Here is a 20,878-nt window from a genome sequence, read left to right as displayed (position 1 = left end):
TCCATACTTTCCTAGCACTTATAGGGAACATACTATAAGGTGTACATTATTCTTCACAAAGCCATATAATTTTTACATTAGGTACCCACAAAAGTGGTATGTGTTACAGCAGAGAAACCCAGCCAAAATTGTTTAGCTGCATCTCCTTAACTGGTTTGGGGGTTGTGAATGTTATTATCTTTTTTATAATTTTTTTAAAAATAAATATATTTATATATATATATATTTTTATTATTATTGCACTTAAATATCAGTGCAGTATGGTTAGAGGTCCTCTTAGGGGCCTCTTAAACATGTTATTAATGCCAGTGATGTCACAATGACATTACTTAGCTCACTTTGTTGTTTATTTTATTATTATTTATTGTATTATTTTAGTGATTTTTTTATTGTTAAAAAAAAATCACTAACACTTTTTTTTCTTACTGATTCGTGTTTCAGCATGGGAAACACTCCTCTCTGCAATCCCCCTGCACCGATCACACTGTGATCTGTGCCATATCGGAGCAACGGATATCCCAGCAGGGTCTGGACAGACCTTGCAGGGGATATCCTGTCCTCTGATGACCTTCTGGGTGACGTCAGCAGTGATTCCGGGTGACGTCAGCGTGATTGGGCATTAAAAAATGGAAGCTGTTACATGAGATCGGGCAGCAGAAAGCCAGCGATACTGGCTTCTGCTGACAAGAGGGAGTCCAGGCTGTCAAACGACAGCCTGATCTCCTGTGTAGCAGCAAGGATGTGTCCCTGCCGCTGCAAGAAGGGCAGGATGTACCGGTGCGTCCATATGTGTTTCTTTAGATGCGTTTTTTGGACGTACCGGTACGTCTATAGGGGACTGAAGCGGTTAAAGGTTTGTGACAGAATGACCTGTCATACAGGGCCCCAAGTAAGAGATGGCTCCAGCCTGGCTGTCAAACAAAGATAGCACAGGCAGGAACTCCATTGTTTAATTAATCCCATCAATAGGATTGATGCCTGGGGATTAAAGGTTGGGTTGAATACATGTATCTGTTAATTTATGTTAATGCATTCTGTGGATATATGAGTCTATGTTTTACAACAATAAACTGTTCATTCTGGCTGTACTCAGTTCAAGGTAGTTGTGTCTACTTATTGGGTACACATAGCAGGGTTCCAAGGTGCGCATGCTGGCTGGTGCTGGAAGTGATTCCGGGGACAACAGAAGGATACATGTTGGTGATCTCTGGGAGTTACTACAGCTCTCTTGGTGAACCCGTTACAAGGTTCATAAGAGCGACTCTATTGGTTTCAGGCAGGGGCCTCCTCTGACATCAACCAGTGTGCACCCACCTGGAGGTGTGTCTGGTTGGAGGTGTGGTTATGGCTGTAGATACAATGTGGGCTGCACCTAGATGTCTGGTGGGTCACACGTTGGACACCATGTACCTTAAAAATCTATAATAGTTATGCAAACATTTGGTTATCTATGTATCCATCTATCTATCTTCCAAAATACAGAAAATATATAAATGACTTTTTACAAAAATTGTTCTGTTTCACATTTAATCCCTTTGTGTGTGATGAAAAAAAAAGTTGGATACCTTAAAATATGGAAAGTATTAGGTTACATAACTAGACAAAAAAATGCAATTAGAGCAATAGAGATCGGCAGTCACCAGGTCCTGCATAATATATGTACATCTTAGCTACACTGCTTTGCAAAATAAAAATTAATATACATAGGGGATTATTTTTAAAGAGTGACTCTGAGTGTATTTTTGGAAAATAAAATGAAACCATAGTAACCACCGAGGACCATTTGATTGGTTGCTATAAATCTCAAAGAAAAGTAGTGTCTTAGTATGGCTATCCAGAATTTTCCATAAAGCAGCAGCTATAAAACCTGGTGTATGGTATTGCTAACAGAATATGTGACCTTTAACAAGCTTACTCAAATTTAGTAGAAACACTTAAAAAGCGGTTGATTAAGCTATGTCTCGAGACCTCATATAACTGATAAATTTGCCAGTGGTTAAACTAAAATAGTAGTCATGCATGATGGAAATTTCCAGACACTATTTTATGCAAATCCCAGAACAGAGCCAAAAAAACTGTTGCAAGTTCATAAAAATGACTAATCAATAGGCCTTTTTTTCTTGCAATTGTGACTTTAACCTAGAGTCCGTTTACAATATAGTAAGAAACATTATCACAAAAGGCAATTATGAAACCTGTATATCAAAATTATTTGTCTTATCAGAATCATAACCTCTTGTGTTGCAATGTAATTGTCTTTTAGAGTAATAATATTTTCAGCAACAAATTCTTCTAATAACCCCCCAAACCAGGAATCCATTAAAGGAGAATTAAGCTCCAAATCATTTTGATCTAACTTTATAATATGAAGGTAAATAAAAGGACTCTGTGGCCTTACATACTATGAGCATAGTTACCAAGGTTTTTTTTAATGCTGTAATGCAATTGCTGAGCTCACAATAGAATCGTTTTGTAATGGCGCAGAATAATAATATGGCATTGAATGCGCACATAGGTTGTAACACAATAAATGTTAAATACAAAGATGTGCACATTTGAAAGGCATTATTTAATTTCATAGTTTGGATAAAGATCTGGTGCAGACGTGCGAAAAAGAAACACTCTCAAATAATATGAACTAGATTTTAAAATAGAGCTGACAGCTAATTCCCATTAACGGGATTAGCTATTTAACATAAAAAATATATCATTACTTGGCAGGTCCTAGTGTATGTACTTAGATTGCATACAATTTCAAATCAGCCGCCATACAAAATTTGACAGGCCCATGTGCAATCTGGTCAGACCCAAACTGGTTATCTGGCACACTGGGCAAACGTCAAAGCTACACACTCACTGGAGTGTGAGTTTTTTTGATATGCCTGGGTGCACACTAAGTAAGCATAAAAACATATGTGTGGCCATGCTTATGTCATCAGGCAAATGCTTGCCTTAAAGCACAAGGGCTGCCCTGTCATCAACAGTTAGGCTTTCATTCAGGTTCTTACTGGTCTTGAAGTGGGGATCTTGTGCAGTCATAGGCCTCGTTACAGGGGGGCAATTTCCTCCCTAGATTATTCTAGATCTTTCCCCCTCTTGGCCCCCACCGAATTTAGAATCCCCCAGCTGCAGGACCAATTGGCACAGTGCTTTCTAAATGTACAAGCACTCTGGGTAGTTGCCCAAGGGCCCCTAAAACAGTACCGTATCTATAGGGGAGGGGGCGAGAGGAGAGGCCATCTCTCCTGGGCCGGTCTTCAGGATCGAACTGAGGCACTGCCCGATGAGCAGGGCTGGTTGGGAGATCACAATCCCCCTCTAACCAGCCCAACATTAGGGAGTGCTTCCGTGCTCCCTAATCACTATGCACTGACAACTGATGCCGAGTGCCGGGATGACGTTTTATCCCAGCTCTCTGCATCAATAGCCAATTGTAATTAGCGAGCACCAAAGAGGTCTGAAATGACAGACCTCATGCTCCCCCGACAGGATGGAAGATGAGAAAGATAAGAGATGGGGAGAAAGGAGTGTAAGGGGAGTGTATGTGTATATATGTGTGTGTTTTTGTAAGATGGTGTGTGTAAGGGCAGTGTAGTGATTTATGTGTTTGTAAGCTGGTGTGTATATGTGTGTGTATGGACAGGTGTGTAAAAGGGCAGTGTATGTGTATATATGTATTTATGAATAGGTGTGTGTAAAGGCAGTGTGTGTGGGCAATCATGTGTAAGGGTAGTGTATGTGGATATGCGTGTTTATTGGGAGGTATGTTTAAAGGGAGGGTGTATGGGCAGTCATGTGTAAGGGCAGTGTATTTGTGTATTTATGAGCAGGTGTGTGTAAAGGCAGTGTGTAAAGGCAGCATGTATGGGCAGTGTTTAAGGCCAGTATAAATAAAATAACCTCTGTATAAAAAAAGCTAAAAGGGTACAATTTTACATTCTTGCCTCGGGCACAAAAGAGAGCCAGCGAGAGAGTCTGTCGCTTTGTAAACTATAAGGAAAAGCGTTTGATAGTTTTCCTCTCTTCTCAGGTCTGAAGCAATACCTGAGGAAGAGAGAAAAACTTCTTCTTCTTGTCTTTTAAGTATTAAAAGCCAATAAAAAGGTATCATTGCATACTGCAATATTTTGGCATCATATTGATAAATACATTTATTTAGTTTTTTTAGTGGCATGATTTAGTTGTGGAACTTATTAGTGCCCCCCTAGTTTTGACTGTGGTATCTTATGTGCCCCCTATATATTGTTCCTAGAGTCGCCACTATGTGCAGTTCATGCAGATTTCCTGTCTGTCTGCCACCAGAAAGACCTGTACAGCAGACATTCCCAAGCACATTTCTACCTGCTATACTGCTGTTCCTGGAAGCCTGGAACACCTTCACATGCTACCTGTTAATTGGCTATGCAAACCTGCCTCGTCAGATCTTTGCTTAATTGTTCTGATTATTTTGTACCGTTTTATTCCTGCTGCAGACCCCTACTTTGTCTCCCATCTAACCCATCTGACCCCTTTCTAGTACATGGACCGAATGACCATTCTTTTGCCTAAAGCCTTTGTACCCTGCACCAGAGCAGTTCATGTGCTGTGGGCTGGTCTCTACAATGCCTTCTCAGTCAGTGGTGCACTTGAGCAGGTAAGCACTTAACTGCTCATGGTCTCCACCATAACCAACAGAGCACCTTGGTCCTGACACAAACATGGTTCAAAAATGGCTCCTCTAATTAGAACTTTATTAAATGGAAACCTGATACTCATGCAATTTGTTTCCATGGGAAAAGCACATCCCAACAAATCTTGAGTCATACAATTATCAAAAGTATCTCTTTTTATTATATAAAAACCTGCACAACAGATTTTTTGCATGTGACTGGACATTTCCCAGCAACAATACAAGCTTCAGAAATGAATGACAGAGTAAGAGAGAGAGAAAAGATAAAAAAGAGTGCATTTAAAGCATTTTTTAAAAGTAAGTTGGGCAATTAACCTTACACTTCAAAATGTTTTACCACACACACCATTATACACGCATAACATGTACACCTCATGTATTTTGTTTTATAAAGTAGTGTGATTGACAGATTGAATGCTGATGAGGCTGAGTGAGTTATTTTCTGGGGTGAGAGACAGTGGGGGCAGGTGGTTGTATAGTTAAAGAGTCAGATTGGGGTGGCAGGTAGAGATTACTAGGAGCGGAGGTTGATGAACAGGAAGGCACTAATAGGGTACCCAGGCTAGAGTCATCAAGAAGAAGATGGTGGAGTTGGACATCAAAGAACCTCAAGTGGAAGAGCATAAAATCAAGAGGAGGCAGCTAAGGTCAATCTTTGTGATTGCTGTAAGTAAGACAGACAATATTGAACTGCCAGACACGTGAAAATATTTAACATGTCCTAATTGGGTCCCAGCTGTAGCTCAAGATTTGAAGCTAAGCAACATCTTATTAATAACAAAAGGTTCGAAAGAAAGCCCAGCCGAGTAGCCTGAGATAAACAAGTTAATCTTGAGGCTTTTCCCTTTTTAAATATAACTCACAAACAGTGCTTCATCCCTTTCTAACCAGTAAGGTCGATTTTTTGGCATAGACAAATCTCCAACCTTAAGAGCTGAGCTTAAGCAATATAATACTGCATATCTTCTGCTTGAAGGCCAATAGAAAGTAGGTTAATTTTTGCATGCAATAAAATACAAATTGATAAAAACTTTACCAGTTTCTGTAGGTGAGCGGCTTCGCTTCTAAATGTGCTGCTCTCGGGACGAGTAAGGTCATATGTGAGTTCATGGCTAACAACTCGTAAATTACAGGCATAGAGTTTGCTGGTCTGTAGCACCGACGGCGATCCCACCTCTGTTGCACATGGCACCCAGCAACACATAAGAAAACATATGGTGACACACAGGAGAGAACATAGCATTTCATTTTAGAGAAAATTCTGTTGTGGATTGCACCAAAGTGAACAAGTATTAAACCACTATAAAAACATAACAGAACCTTAACTGACTTTTTATGAACATTTAAACAATTTCCATCTCATCTACAAGTTACATACTGTATGTTCACTTGGTACCATTGGTAATGTGCTAAATCCCTGCATTCACATAAGCCGTTCTATTCCATTTGACCCTTTCAACGTCTTTCTTCTCTTTATTTAAATCCTCTTAATCCTATTAATGTAGCTAACCCACCAAGAAGGTACCACGTAATTCCCACAGCAGCCACCAGAACCAGAATTATCCAAAGAGGAGCAAATCTAAGCCAATCCCTGGATCTCCAAAGACTCTTCTCAGCCACCACCACAGACTCAGCATCCTGTCATGAAAAAATAAAAAAAACCAAGATATTTACAAATAAGAGCTTAAGTCAAGCAGTATGTTCTTTTCAATGAAACTTTTCATAACCTCAGCTTCTCTCAGCCTTTAATGTATAATCCTAGTTGGCCTTGGAAGGCATGTTCTGGTTTATCTCCAGGTTATCTGTCATTTTAGAGGCAAAAACATATACACTTATCACTCATGAATTACACTGGGGGATTTCTTCCTGCATCCACCCCATTTTTCTGTGCTAGTAGCTATTTAAAATGTATTATACCTTTATACGGGTAATGGCAGTGCTATTAATTTGAGGCAAGCTATATAATATTGATTATTAACTTTTGCTGTATTTTTTGTCTCTGAGAATTCATTAAATCTATTAAAAGTTAAGGTTTAAATATATAAGGTGGGCACCTCAGTACACAATATATAGAGTCCTACTCTAATTACGTATTGTAATATATCTTGGGCCTTTATTTATTTTTTGCCTTTTGTACACAGTATTGTCTTGACAGAAAATGAAACATGCATTGTGATATCAGTTGGTAGAAACTGCCAATTTCCTCCTGCTTTCGAATGCTTCTTTAGTTTCAGAAGAGTTAGTGCAGAAATGGCTAAAAAAACAGGGTCTCTGCACTAGCTCCCACCGGAGCATTGCTCAATTTTTCACCCAGCTCTAATTCCAAATTCAAATAATAATTGAAATGAGTGGATATCCCCATTTGCTTAAGTCATAGGACTTGCCTTGTGTAAGAAATAATTTCCATGCTTTTATTTTTTCCTATACATATATACACATTAGGCCTGAATGCAACCTGAGTGCTAGGAACATATGTTTTTAATCATGTGATGTTCATGTTAGAGGGTCTTCTTTTCATATGAATGGTCCAATAGGACCTAAACCCTACCTATTAATGTAAAGGGGTATAAAAACTAATTCTTAAAAGTGCAAACGGTGTTGCTGTAATGTCTCAATGTTGAGGCGTTCAGCAACATTGAGATCTGCATAAGGGGCCCTGTGTGTCCCCTCTGTGGGGTGTCAACGTCCATCATACACTGTATAGAGGCGGACGTCCATTTTTAAAAGAGCTTAGGAGGCGGCCAACGTTGGCTGATCAATGGACCGGAGATTGGTCACAAGCGCCACTGTGAGTGATTTTGCCTCTCGCAAGGTGGCGGTGTCCTTTTAAAAAATAAACAAGTTTCCAAAAGGGTGATTAGTAAAATATTTTTTTAAAAAAATAGCTTAAAAACATAAATAAAAATGGTAACATTTAAAAATAATTATGCAGTGATTTCACCATCAGGGCAACCATTCAGTTCCAACAAAATATAAAAAAAAATGTCCAAAAATATTTTTTTACATTTTTTTTTATGAGCAAGTGCCAAAATAAGTGCTATATCTTCCCAAAAATCCTGACATGGAAAGAGTTGAAATACTAACATTTCAAACACCCAATGGTTATAAAAAAAAGGAATGGTTTGGTGGGGTAAATTGGAGTGGTCGCGTTCAAAGATGTCCCAAATAGGGCATAAGCATAAGACTGACCAAAATGGAAATAATGCACACTTCCCAAATGTGGCCCTTTAGCCCCCAAGCAACCAGACAAACCCATGCATGGATGGTATCACTGTACTCAAGAGATTGCTGAACATATAGTGGGGTGTTGTTTTACAGTGAGCTGTAAAATCATACCTGAAATACAATGTGTGTGAAAAAAAAAACACAAAAAATACCACCACACATTTTCACAATGGATGGTGGTAAAATTAGTGCATGGGAAGGGTTAAAATACCAGCATTTTTTTTATTTTTTTTTAAATATGGTTTGGTGAGTTAAATTGAACTGACCGGCTTCAAAGAAGTCCCAAATAGGACATGGTGGCAGAAGGACCAGATGTTAAAGTTCCAAGTTATAAATTTATACCTGAAGTACAATTTGTGTGAAAAAAGACCCACAAAATAAATTACTACCACAAAGTTTGATAAAGGGTGGTAGTAGAACATTTGAAATGCCTTGGATGTCTAGTTTTCCAAAGTATGTGGTTTGAAGGGTTAAATTGCATTGGCCGGCTTCAAAGATGTTCGAAATAGCACATGGCTCAGATTGACCAGATTTTAAAAAAAAAAATTTGAAATAGTAAAATGCTACTTGTAGGTATTGCCTATAACTTGCAACAAAAAATAACATTGAGTATTTCTAAACTCAGGACAAATAGTAGAATCTATTTAGCATTTTTTTTTTCATTACCTTTTTAGATGATTAAAATATTTTTCAAATAAAAACAGCGTTTTTCAATTTTTCCTATTTAATCAATAATAATAACCTTGTCCAGTGATTAGGTATGGCTTTGCAAATCGATGTTCATTGTAACATTCACAGCTAAGGTCTTTAAAACACTGCATCAGTTAGTATTTTCAGGAAAGTGTTGATATCATGATTTAGGATAAAAAAATACTAACATTACATTCATGCATAATACTAGTTTTATAATAAAATGATTTGTAAGATCATAGTTTTCTTTTTACTTTGTTTTCAGCATGTGATTAACCATAATATTTGAACTTCTTATACCAGTAATATTAAGAGGCCTGTTCATAAAGGTACGATTTATGTTGTTAACACTTGAGTGGCATTGCCAGCATTCACTAGTCAGCTTAACTGTCCATTTAAGTGTAGCTATCAACTGCTCTGATCAATTTGCTTTAAAACCATATTTACTTTTCTATTCTCAGAGTCTGAGTCAATTTTGAAAAAGGGCTTCAACTAAAAAAAAACAGGAGTTGACGAGAACTCCATGGGACTCAATAGTGCTGCTCAACCTGACGGCCGGTCTGACCTGCCACCAGCTTAATATGACAGACGCACCTCCTGACAACTTCATGGCAACTTGACCCAGGACTTTCAATGGGCAACTAAGCAACATTTAACCCAGCTCAAACTCTGTAAGCTGAATTTTCCTTGACAAAGTTGAACTTTCAGACAAACTGAAGAACGATGGCACAGTTTCAATACTCCTCATTCACTGCTGTACAGCAAATACATATTGTTTTTGCATGCCTTGAAAAAGAGCTAAGGAAATGTGATAAATTAGGAAATACATATCTGTGTAATAGCATCACTTAATCAATGACTTATGTCACTAACAAACTAAACTTTTTTTTTTTTTTGGTAATATATTTTTATTGGGTTTTCACAAGTATAGCAGGAGGTGGGGGAGAGGGTAGAGGGTAAGTACAGTACACCATGAGAGGTAAGGGGAAGGGAAAAGAATGTCCCGACGCAGCGGGACTGGCAGCGTGTAATACAGTCACCAAAGAGATCACAGGAAGTACAAAAAAAAATACATATACAAAACTACAGTAGTACATGCTTGCATCTGTAATCAAAGCACAACCCGTGACTGGTAGTAGTGTGGAGTGAGCTGACCAGCTTGAAGAACATCACAGACGAGGAACAGAAAAGACAAGACAAGGGGTTACGGGAAGGGGAGAGGAGCAGGGAAACAGGATTGTATGGAGTAACGGGAGGGAGGGTAGAGAGAGAAAAGGAAGGGAAGAAAGAAAAGAAAAAAAAAAAAAGAGAAAAAAAAAAGGGAGGGGGGGGAAAGGGGGAGTAGGAAAAGCATCTCCAGCAGTACCTCAAGCGCCATACCTACAGCTAGAGTCCCAGGGGAATTAAAGCTTTTGCAGTGTTAAAAAGATGAGGCACCACCGACTTCCTATAACTGGAGATCGAGCTAGTGGTGTTATGTAAAAGGAAGGCAGCAGGTGAGAAAGGGATGGAGCAATCCGTGAATCTCGGCAGGAGCTCATGAATCTTTCGCCAGAGGGGAACTATCCTCGGGCACTCCCACCAGATATGCAGTAGCGTACCCACCCCCGTCATGCACCTCCAACAGGTATTGGGCACATCCGGAAAGGCGCCATGAAGCGCTTCAGGGGTCCGGTACCAGCGAGTAAGAAGTTTATAGGAAGTTTCTTGCAACTTCGTGCTACGCGAGCCTTTGTGAGTAAGAAGGAAAATCTTTTCCCACTCCCGGGGGCTCAAAGAAATCTGCAGTGTAACAAACTAAACTTTATTTCCAGAAGATGTATTAATTATGTGTAAAGATATGTATGTCATTGCTGATGCAGGGCCCAGGTTACCACCCAGGTTTTGTGTCAGGAATTATATAAATTGTTCTGTGTGTAAATGAGGCCCTTTGTACAAAAACAAAGCTTCAATCCTTAAATGCAAGGTTCTTATACTCAAATATTCTTTAGGTTATAGCTGTGTTATGCAAATGACAAAACTACAGGATATTTTGTGAAAGCATGGAAAATGCTTGTATCCTGTAGCGCCTTGGACAGCTAGTTTGCAAGCTACAGGTAGCTCCCTCTGAGCAGCCACTGCATCAGAGAGACAAGTTCACTAGGGGGTTGAAATTTATTGTCAGCAAAATGTTTCCCTGGTAATAGAATTACATTTCTTTCTTAGGCTGTAATAACAAAAACGAGGTAAAAAACAGTGATGCTTTTTAAAACACGTAAAGGAATATAGTCTTAGAAGTCTGGAAGTGATTTGGGTGTGTTGGGGGGGGTGGTGGTCATGTGTCAAAAATAAATAAGATTTTCTAATAAAATGCATGTTTCCTAAACTTGCAATTTAGCAAATTTTTACAAAGTAGCTCATTTTTGTTAATTATAAACTGGTGTAATTACCGGTAAGAGGAAGGTTGGAGACCCCTGCATTATTTGTTTTCTTACTCAGGCCTGTCATTGGATCCTGTCTACAGTACCATGTCAGATTAATTCAGCTCAGTGCTATGAGATAAATCATAATAATCAAAATTCATGATAATCGTAAAAAAAGGAAAACAATTTAGCAGCAAAAAATATTTATACTTAGGAATATTAAATATGTATATTCCATCATTAACCCTTTCATGCTGGGAATAGAGAGCGCTCCAATCTGCAACTGATACAGACAGCCTCCCTCACTTTGCCACAATATATATACACATACAGACATACCCCACCTTAACATACACAATGGGGTCACACCACGTATATAAAACGTAAAAGTGCTTGTAGTGAAGGGCTACCAGTTTCCACTTATCAATGCATGTACTGCACTGCAATTGTTTCCACCACAAAACATGAAACAACACCTGTTTGTCTGCATAGGCAAAATACAATGGTATTTTACTCTGGTATAACCATCTACTGTCAAGAGAAGTCTGGTCAGAAATAGTCTTCATGGAAGGCCTGCGGTGAAAAATCCCTACCCACGGGATGAAAACAAGGCCAAGTGACTCAACTATTCAGGAAAGCACAGTCAAAATTTAGAATATTTGGGTGTAGAAGATTTGTCAAACGGCTGGACAGCAATACAAGAATGAGTGTTTACAGGCAATAGTGAAGCATTGTAGAGGTTCCTTGCAAGTTTAGGGCTTAATTTCTGCAAATGAGGGTCTCCTTAATGCTGAGAAGTACAGGCATTACAGTACTTATCCATTATGCAATACCAAAAGGGAGGCATCTGATTTTTCCCCAATTTATTCTGGAACATGACAACAACCCAAGACATACAACTAAAGTAATAACTATCTTTAGCATAAAGGACAAGGAGTCATTGAAGTGATGGTGTGGTTCACACAGAGTCCTGGTTTCAGCCTAATTGAGTCTATCTGAAATTACATGAAGAGAGAGATGCAACTGAGGCTGCCTAAATCCACAGAGGAAACTAAGATGCTTGGAACAACCTACTTACCATGCTACTTAAAACTGTGTACAAGTTTACCCAGAATAATTTATTCTATTTTAAAGGCCATGGGTGGTCACACTAAATATTAATTTGATTTAGATTTTTTTTTGTTCAGTCACTTTGTATACTGTTAAATGAGAAAAACAACTTATGAACATGTCTATTTTTGTAAGCATTATTACTTTACAGCATTTTTCACACCTGCCTAAAACATTTGCACAATACTATATATATAATATATATATGCAAAATATTTCACATGCAAAAATTAAAATAAACCTAAAATAAAATTCTGATTATTCAAATTCTCGTGAATATTACATTCATAGTAACTTGAAACATATTGTGACCCTGCACTGATTGCTATCATCTTTTTTGTTTTTGTTTATCCATTACCTATATTTCCAAACACTTTTGATTAAAGCGTAATCATATTACAGGTAATGAATGATAGCATTAGGCACGGTGCAATAGAACACCAATGGCAATAATCTGATTTGAACAGGTAAATAAGGTCCCCAGTAGGCTGATGTGACAAATGACATGCGGTGTAATGCATTGTTAGAACCTGTGACATTGAGTTGAACTGTTTTTTAATTATTTAGTTATTTTGTGCATGACTTTAAATATTTATGTTTAGTACAATTACATTCAGAGTTCTGACTAGACATGTCAGCTTTCCAGTCTAAGAAAATCTGATTTCTTAGCAATGTCCTCAATCATTAGTAAACAAACACATAAAGAAGCAGTGCCTGAAACCTATGGTAAGTAAAGACAAACACTCCTCCTAACAGAATAGACATGATGACTGCTTAGGCAGAATCTGTTTCTTGACTTATCTTTGTTCTCCATAGACTATACCAGCTGCTAGCAGTGTGCGTTGTCACATTTACCAAGTGTTGGGCAGGAGGGAGTTGTTCATATACAGCCTTACACAGATATACCCTGGGATTTCTTTTGTAATAATCAGTAGCTGAACATATAATGGATGCTAAGGGAGTCCAAAGGTAGTTAAGAAACACTTACATAAAATCAACATGTATTTTCAAAATGGCAGGTTCTGTGTTTTTTTTTTTACATGTACCAATAACAGAGCACCATTTTGACTTTATAAATTCAATGTTGTCTTATATACTTAAATGTAATTTTTAGTAGATGCTCATTTGGGTTATTTGGGTCCTCTTCAACAGTTGCCAAAACCCACATATGCTACCTGTTTAGTTTTGTTTGTTGATCAGTTGCAGTCAGAGCTGTAGATAAGAGGCACTTTGCAAAAGTTGGCTTGCTTCATGATCAAAATCGGTTGTATGTTCATAAATTATTATTTTTCTTGAAATTAATAATCTTGCATAAATTAAATAGACACAGTTGATGACAGAATATTCAGATACTTAGTGTGCAGAGTATTTTTAAAATTGCTTAGACTTTTTGATACTGATGCTATTTCAAATTGACTGCCAGTACACACTAAATTATCTAAATTCAAGCAGGCTTTATATACAGGATAGACAAAGGTTGGCAAGAATATCGTGCTACCTTTAAAAAAAAACCCAAAAAAAACCCATGTAATTAAAGGTTTTATGCCTAAATGTCAGAAAATACTTTTTCCTTCTGGTTCCAAAGGCTAAATGCTAGGCCATAGCCAAATGAAGGAATATATCAATCAGAAGGATGTCTTCAATATGTGGGATATATATGACTTTTTTGTTGATGAATCATTAATATATATGCACATCTAGATAACTAGAAGGAATATTATATTTTTGTTAGACAGCCTTTACTCTTGTGTGTTTAGCCACATTGGGGAATAAACGTAAACACAAGTTTTTTTTTTAATATACTATGCCAGAGACACTGTATGTATATATTTTATAGCAAACTATATATATATATATATATATATATATGGATCATGTGAAAGTTATTGTTGCGTTACTAAATAGCTGCTGTTACTTTGTCTAAGAGAAATATTAACCAGGGAGGTATTGATCAGCACAAATATTGAGCAACCACTAGACATGTTTGTTCACCAATGTTGTATATCACAGGGAGACTGCTGAAAATGAACATTAACTTAACACACTGTTTTTTTCTGCTTATAAATAAGTATCTAATTTATGTGACTAATAATGTATTATATGAATCATAATATTTTTTTTTTTTTAGCATTTCGGTGTATTTAGAACAGACAACCTATATACAAGGAGACTATTTTTGTGATGAAGGAAATGCCATTGAAGAAACTATGACAATGTAATCGCTAGCTATTGTGGGATCAACTCAGGGGTCACACTAAATTACGATATGTCACTTATCGTGTGTATATATTTTTCTTCTATATGAATTTGTATTTTGTGAGTCACTCACCTCAGTGAAATCTTTTGAGGACTTCTCCATGGGGGGTAATGCAGCATCAGGAAGGGGCAGATTTTGTGCCATTATCTGCACACCCCCTATTCACATGAACACACAGCTCCCAGCTCTGTTGCAAGGACATTCTGTGCCAGTCACACAAACCTCACAGAAGCTTACTCACACGCCAGGCTGCTGTTGACACAGCTCCAAGGTCCCCATAGATCAATTCATTTCTGTCCCTCCAGCTGTTTTGGAGTAAAAGGCACTCTCAGGGGACATGAATATTAGCTGTCTTTAGCAGGCTTACATATACATAGATCGATGTGCATAACAAGTAGATTCAGTGGGTTTGCTAAGATGTATGCACTGAAATCAATGTACATAACAGGAATGGATTAAAATGCCACTGAGATCTGTGTACATAACAAAAGCACAATGAATGCAAAAGATACATACGTTGTACTTCCAGGGGGTAGCATCAAAATGTGTTTCATTCTAAAGGTTACTGGTGTTTTATAAGGAACAGAAAGAGAACATTCTAAAAATAAGTAAAACATTGGGGTAATGTCACACTCAGCATATCAGAGAAAATGCAGAATAGGACACTTTGTCCCCACAAGAGAAATCCCATAGGTCTCAGAAGAGTTATTCTCCCTCAACCAGTTTTCTCTCAGGTTGAGCCTTTTGGGTTTGAGCAGCTTCTGATAATCCGCAGGACCAAAGGTACACACGCAGGAAAGTCAAAACAAGACATAGTCAGGAAGTCGCAATTCAGGGTAGAAGTGTAACAGAGCCGAGGCCGAAAATGACGAGAACAGATTAGTCAGGGTCAAGCCGGCTCAAACACAGGAGCAATGATAAAGAACACACTAGGACATGATACACTATGACAAGTATCAGAGGGCAGGGAGCAGTGAGTAAAAGAGGCACCAAATTCATATTTGGCCCCAAGAATTCAAAAGGAGTGACAGACTACGGCCCTTTTGTGTGTAACACAGCTGAGTGCGAAGCCATGACCGCCACTGTAGTTGGAGGAAGCTGGTTCAGGAGCAGAAGAGGAATGAGAATCGTAGGAGGCAGCTGCGGGAGGAACCACTAGATAGAGGTCTCCCCTGACGACATGTCGGAGGAGCAGTCCTCACGGTATCGACTGGAAGTTACACAGTTGGAGAAAAGTTGAAAATCTCTGTCTAATATACACAGATAGCATGTTACAAAAGAGTTAAATAAACAGACTGTCACGGAAGCTTCCGTGCCATGGGCAGCTGGAGGGGCCTGAGTGCCAGCCTTCTCCCTACAGACTATGGGCCCTGGTAAGGAGTGCCACATTATCTCAATCATACGAGACCTCTATGACCAGTATTTGCACCTGGATCTGATATCCAGCAGGTTTCCTGGAGTTGCCCGTATTACCATCCTCTCCCCCCACAGACTACTATAGAGACCCCCTACTGGGCTGAAGTGCGAATACTGAGTCTTGTGCAAAGGAGTGCAGTATGAAGAACTGTGTGTGTCTATTGGATGTAAATCAACCCCTTGTACTGTCTATTGGATGTAAATCAACCCCTTGTACTGTCTATTGGATGTAGACAGCCCTTTGTACTGTCTATTGGATGTAATTCAACCCCTTGTGCTGTTTAAATACCCCTGTCTTTCCAAAGAAACTGAGTCCTGTTTTCACCTCAACATGAGTGCTGCCTGATGCTTGGGATGGGCTGCTATGATCCTTTATTGTCCTTTTCAGGAAAATAGCCACGCTGTGTAGTTAAGCTTCAGCTAGCCACAGTGCCAACACAGCTCCGGTGCAGCGACGTCCCCCCTTCTATCTACAACGCTGGTTCTGCCTGGTGCTGAAGGGGTTAATTGTTGGTGTCCCGGCCGGAGGAAGCAACGTTTGGTGGGAGTACCCAGTCACACAGACACAGTCATTTTATTGCCAAGATTGGGTGTCATGCACAAAGGAAAAGTATGAACTATAGAAGTAAGTAAAAAAAACAAAGGGGTGGATTGGTCAGTGTTCAATATAGGAATACAAAGAACTGGTGTTTTACATGTTTAGTCATTATAAAGCACAGGGATCAATATGGAAAGTAATGATACATAGTAATGGTGTAGTGCGGTGGAGAAGAGTCTTACGCTGAACAGTTCAAAGGAGTTCAGGTTATTAAGGTTGCCACCTTTTCCTTTAAAAAATACTGGCCATAGGGGCGTGTCCTGGAGCTCGACCGAGATGGCCGCACACTGAGTTGCTCCTGATTCACCCACCGAGATAAACAGCTTTTTCCAGCGATATAACGCATTTTTTGGACTCCTTCACGGCAGACCACAATGCCTAAACATCCCCCGAAGGATTCGTCGACCGCGGTTGCTTCTTACTTTCGCAAGAAAGATTCCGCTCCACCGCGTGCTTCTTGCGGCCCGGACCCTGGGGACGATGATTTCGACGCCCCCTGCACTAAAAAGGACATCGCGGAACTTACCGACCTTCTCCGGACGGTCAAGAAGGACCTCCATCGCGACATCAAGGAAGGTCTGGCGACCCTGACGAAAGAGGTACGCGATCTGCAGTCCCGCACTACCATTCTCGAGCAAAACCACGTGGTGATGGCCGAGGAGCACCAAGCCGCCAGGGTGGACTGGGACGGTACCCTAGCTAAGTACCGGAGCCTACAGGAGCAGGTTGAAGACCTGGACAACCGCTCGCGACGTTGCAACATTAGGGTACGTAATGTGCCCGAAGCGGCTCCCTTGCCTGACTTCATTGACCGCTACTTTCGCCTCCTACTGCCTGAGGCCTCGGCCGCGGATCTCCATCTAGACAGGGTTCACCGGGCTCTAAGGCCTCGTCCTGCACCTTCGGACAACCCGAGAGATATCATCATAAAATGCCACCATTACACGACCAAAGAAGCTATCTTTCGCGCGGTTCGCAATGTATCACCATCCTTGGACGGTATCACACCTCACCTCTACGCAGATGTTGCGCCGTCCACGCTGCAGAAGCGGAAGGTACTCAAACCCATTACAGAGCTCCTTCGCTCTCATGGAATTAAGTACCGATGGGGCTTCCCATTTCGCCTTATTGCTTTCCACGGTTCTGCTCAGCACGTACTTCGGGACCCCTCGGAAGGGCCAGACTTTTTGAAACACCTGGGTATCACGGTTACCCGCGAAGTGCTCCACCTGCAAACCCTGATGGATCCTCGTCCTCATCCCGGTCGGGCTGCCTAGCCTTCACCACTTCTGGATGCGACTTCGGGGGAGGTTGACGATGGTGCTGATCCTGTTCCGCCACTACTCTCGCGAAATGACTGAATTGAGTTGTTGTCTATTGTGCCTTTTTGCGTTACTTAACCTCGTTACCCCTGTTGGGTTTACCGTAGGGGTTCATATTGTTCCTGTGGGGTTTGCTGCTCGCTCATACAAGAGTTATATAAATTTTTTTTTTATTTTTTTTTATTTTTTATTTTTTTTTCTCTTCCTATACTAGTTTGCCTTGGCTTATGTCGTGGCAACCACGCTCCACGTGGGCATGGCATGGAGGGGTCTGTCGTACTCCTCACACACATTCCATGTCATTGCTTCTTGAGCTGTCGAGTTGGCTGATGGTCCCACTCCACCACTGTTTTCTCCAGCGGGCCTCTCGCTATTGCTACAGGTGGTCTTCTGTTACTTTTTATTGTTGCCCCTGTTGGCTTCGTCGTAAGGGTCCAGGGCTCTTGGTTTGGTCCCACTGCTCCCACGCACCCACACTTACAAATGTTTTTTTTTATTTTTTTTTTTATTTTTTTTTTTTTCTCATATATATGCTCATACACGGTATGCTACATATGTGGTTCTGTCTGTGTTACCATATTAGTTGTCAGGTTGTACTCTTCGTTTGTTCTCGGTGGGGAGTCCCATCTGGTCTCCCAGGTCCCCCTATAGCGCAGCCTCACCGATATCGGTGTGAGGGCTGCTCTTCGTCTCGGATCTCAAGTTATAGGCATTTCCATCTCCCTTCTGGGATTTGGGTGCTTATCCCGCGACTCATACGGCTTGCCCCTATTTGTCGCCTTCGTTCTGAGATCGTCACCTGACGCACCTCGGTTGGTACCCGTGGGCGGATCCCGCTTTTTTACCCCTGTGGTTCTAGTTCCCTACCATTTCCTCTACTGTTCCCTGCTTACCTTTTCCCCTCAGCCCTTGAGGACCTCTTTTTTTTTTTTTTTTTTTTTTTCTCTTTCTCTTCTTTCTCTCACTTTGTATTCTTTTTTCGCAGGAGCCTCTCGTGACTTCTGTTCGAGTTCCGCATTCCTCAATTGTTGGGCCTGATGGCTGCGCTGGGGACTTCTGGGGGGTCTGCACTTAAGGTAATTACTCACAACACACACGGCCTCAATTCCCCACACAAACGTCTTAAAGCTATCAAGAACTATGTTGCACTTCGTGCCGATGTGGTCTTCTTACAAGAGACCCACTTTAAACATGACCACGCTCCCAAATACTGGGGCAAACATTTCCTCCAACACTTTCATGCCACTCATCCCACGAAGCACAATGGAGTCTCGATTCTCCTACACAAACGACTAGACTTTCAACTCACTAGCTTAAACAAGGATCCGGCAGGTAGATACATCCGATTGTGCGGCACTTTGTCTGGGCGCGACATATGCTTTCTTAATGTTTACGCCCCTTCTCCCAACCTCTCGGGCTTCTATTCTCAGTTGGAAGCTTTGGTTGATGTTCCCAGGTCTACTGGCCTGATTGTGGGGGGGGACTTTAACGCCACTCCTGACCCGTACTTGGACAGATCAGACTTTAGACGCACCACGACTCCCCGGGCCTCCTACAAACCTCTTCAACTTTTTTTGCAACGCATGCATTTGTTTGATACCTGGCGCTCGATACACCCCAGAGATAGGGATTACTCTTTCTACTCTAACCCACACAATAGCTACTCCCGTATTGATCATATTTTTATTTCACAACCTTTACTACCCTCTCTGCTGTCTTCTCGCATACACGAAATTACTTGGTCAGACCACGGGATAGTCGAGTGCTTATTTTCTGGTCTTTCCCCGCGCCCCCCGGCTTGTACTTGGAAACTAAATGAGTCCTTGTTGGCGGATCCGGTCATAGCCACCTCTGTAGCTGAGGCCCTGGAAGAATATTTCACCTTGAACTCCTCCCCTGACCTGGCAGTAGGGATGTTGTGGCTGGCCCATAAGGCCGTTATTCGCGGCACACTCATTAGGTTAGCTTCCCATAAGAAACGTGAGAAGCTCCGCCAGGAGCGCCTCTTGCGGGCCGAGATCCGCGACCTTGAACGCTTGCACAAATCCACTGGGGACCCCCAGGCCCTCCGCTCTTTGGTCATCAAAAAGGGCGAGCTCAATCTGATTCTATCAGCCGAGGTTTTGAAGGCCATTCATTGGACGAACCAAAAATTTTTTGAAAAGGGCAATAAGCCTGATACCATGCTGGCAAGGCGTCTTCGCTTCGCCACGAAGTCCCATGCTATTAGACAAATTCACACCTCCTCCGGTCATGCGTCCTCCCATCCTGATGTCATTTGTCAACAGTTTGCTAACTACTATACCTCCCTTTATGACGGTCATAAAACCTCCCATACACCGCATGTTGCCCAATGCACGCAAGAGTTCCTGAGGAACTCTCGGTTGCCGACCCTCTCTCCGGATGAGGTGCTGTCGTTATCCGCTGAGGTTACTCAAGAGGAGGTTGACCTTGCTCTCACCACCATGAAAGGCGCCAAGGCGCCCGGTCTTGACGGATTCACGGCATCTTACTATAAACGTTATAAGCAAATTTTATCCCCTCACTTGGCCGCGCTGTTTAATAGTTTTTTATCGGGTTCTCGGATTCCTACTGAGATGCTTTCGGCCAAAATCGTTGTGATCCCTAAAGAAGGGAAGGACGCTTCCTTTTGCTCCAATTATCGTCCTATTTCCCTCATTAATGTGGACATTAAGCTGTACGCCAAGGTATTGGCGTTGCGCCTCGCCCCCTGTTTACCACGACTGATCCATCCTGACCAGGTGGGCTTTGTGTTAGGTAGGGAGGCCCCTGATAACATTCGTCGCACCTTGGGGGTCGTCCATGCTTCCCGGTTGGCCCGGTCTCCAACTCTTCTGCTCTCCCTTGACGCGGAGAAAGCGTTTGATCGGGTTGATTGGGAATATATGTGGGCGGCGCTCGGGGCTTTTGGCTTTACTGGGGCTATACTGTCAGCTCTGCGTGGTCTCTATTCCTCCCCTAGCGCGGTGGTGGACACCGGAGGGACCGTGTCCTCTCCATTCCCCGTGCGAAACGGTACGCGTCAAGGCTGCCCCCTCTCTCCCCTTTTGTTTGCACTCTGCATTGAACCGCTGGCTGCCTCTATTCGTCTGCACCCGGACATCAGGGGAGTGCAAGTAGGGGATTCCCAATACAAGGTCAGCCTCTTCGCGGACGACGTGCTTCTTT

The sequence above is a fragment of the Sceloporus occidentalis genome, unplaced genomic scaffold (assembly GCF_023333645.1).
Source record: "Sceloporus occidentalis isolate IW3139 unplaced genomic scaffold, rSceOcc1.0.p SCAF_139, whole genome shotgun sequence".
Taxonomy (NCBI): domain Eukaryota; kingdom Metazoa; phylum Chordata; class Lepidosauria; order Squamata; family Phrynosomatidae; genus Sceloporus; species Sceloporus occidentalis.
Note: the sequence above shows the minus strand (reverse complement) of the source record.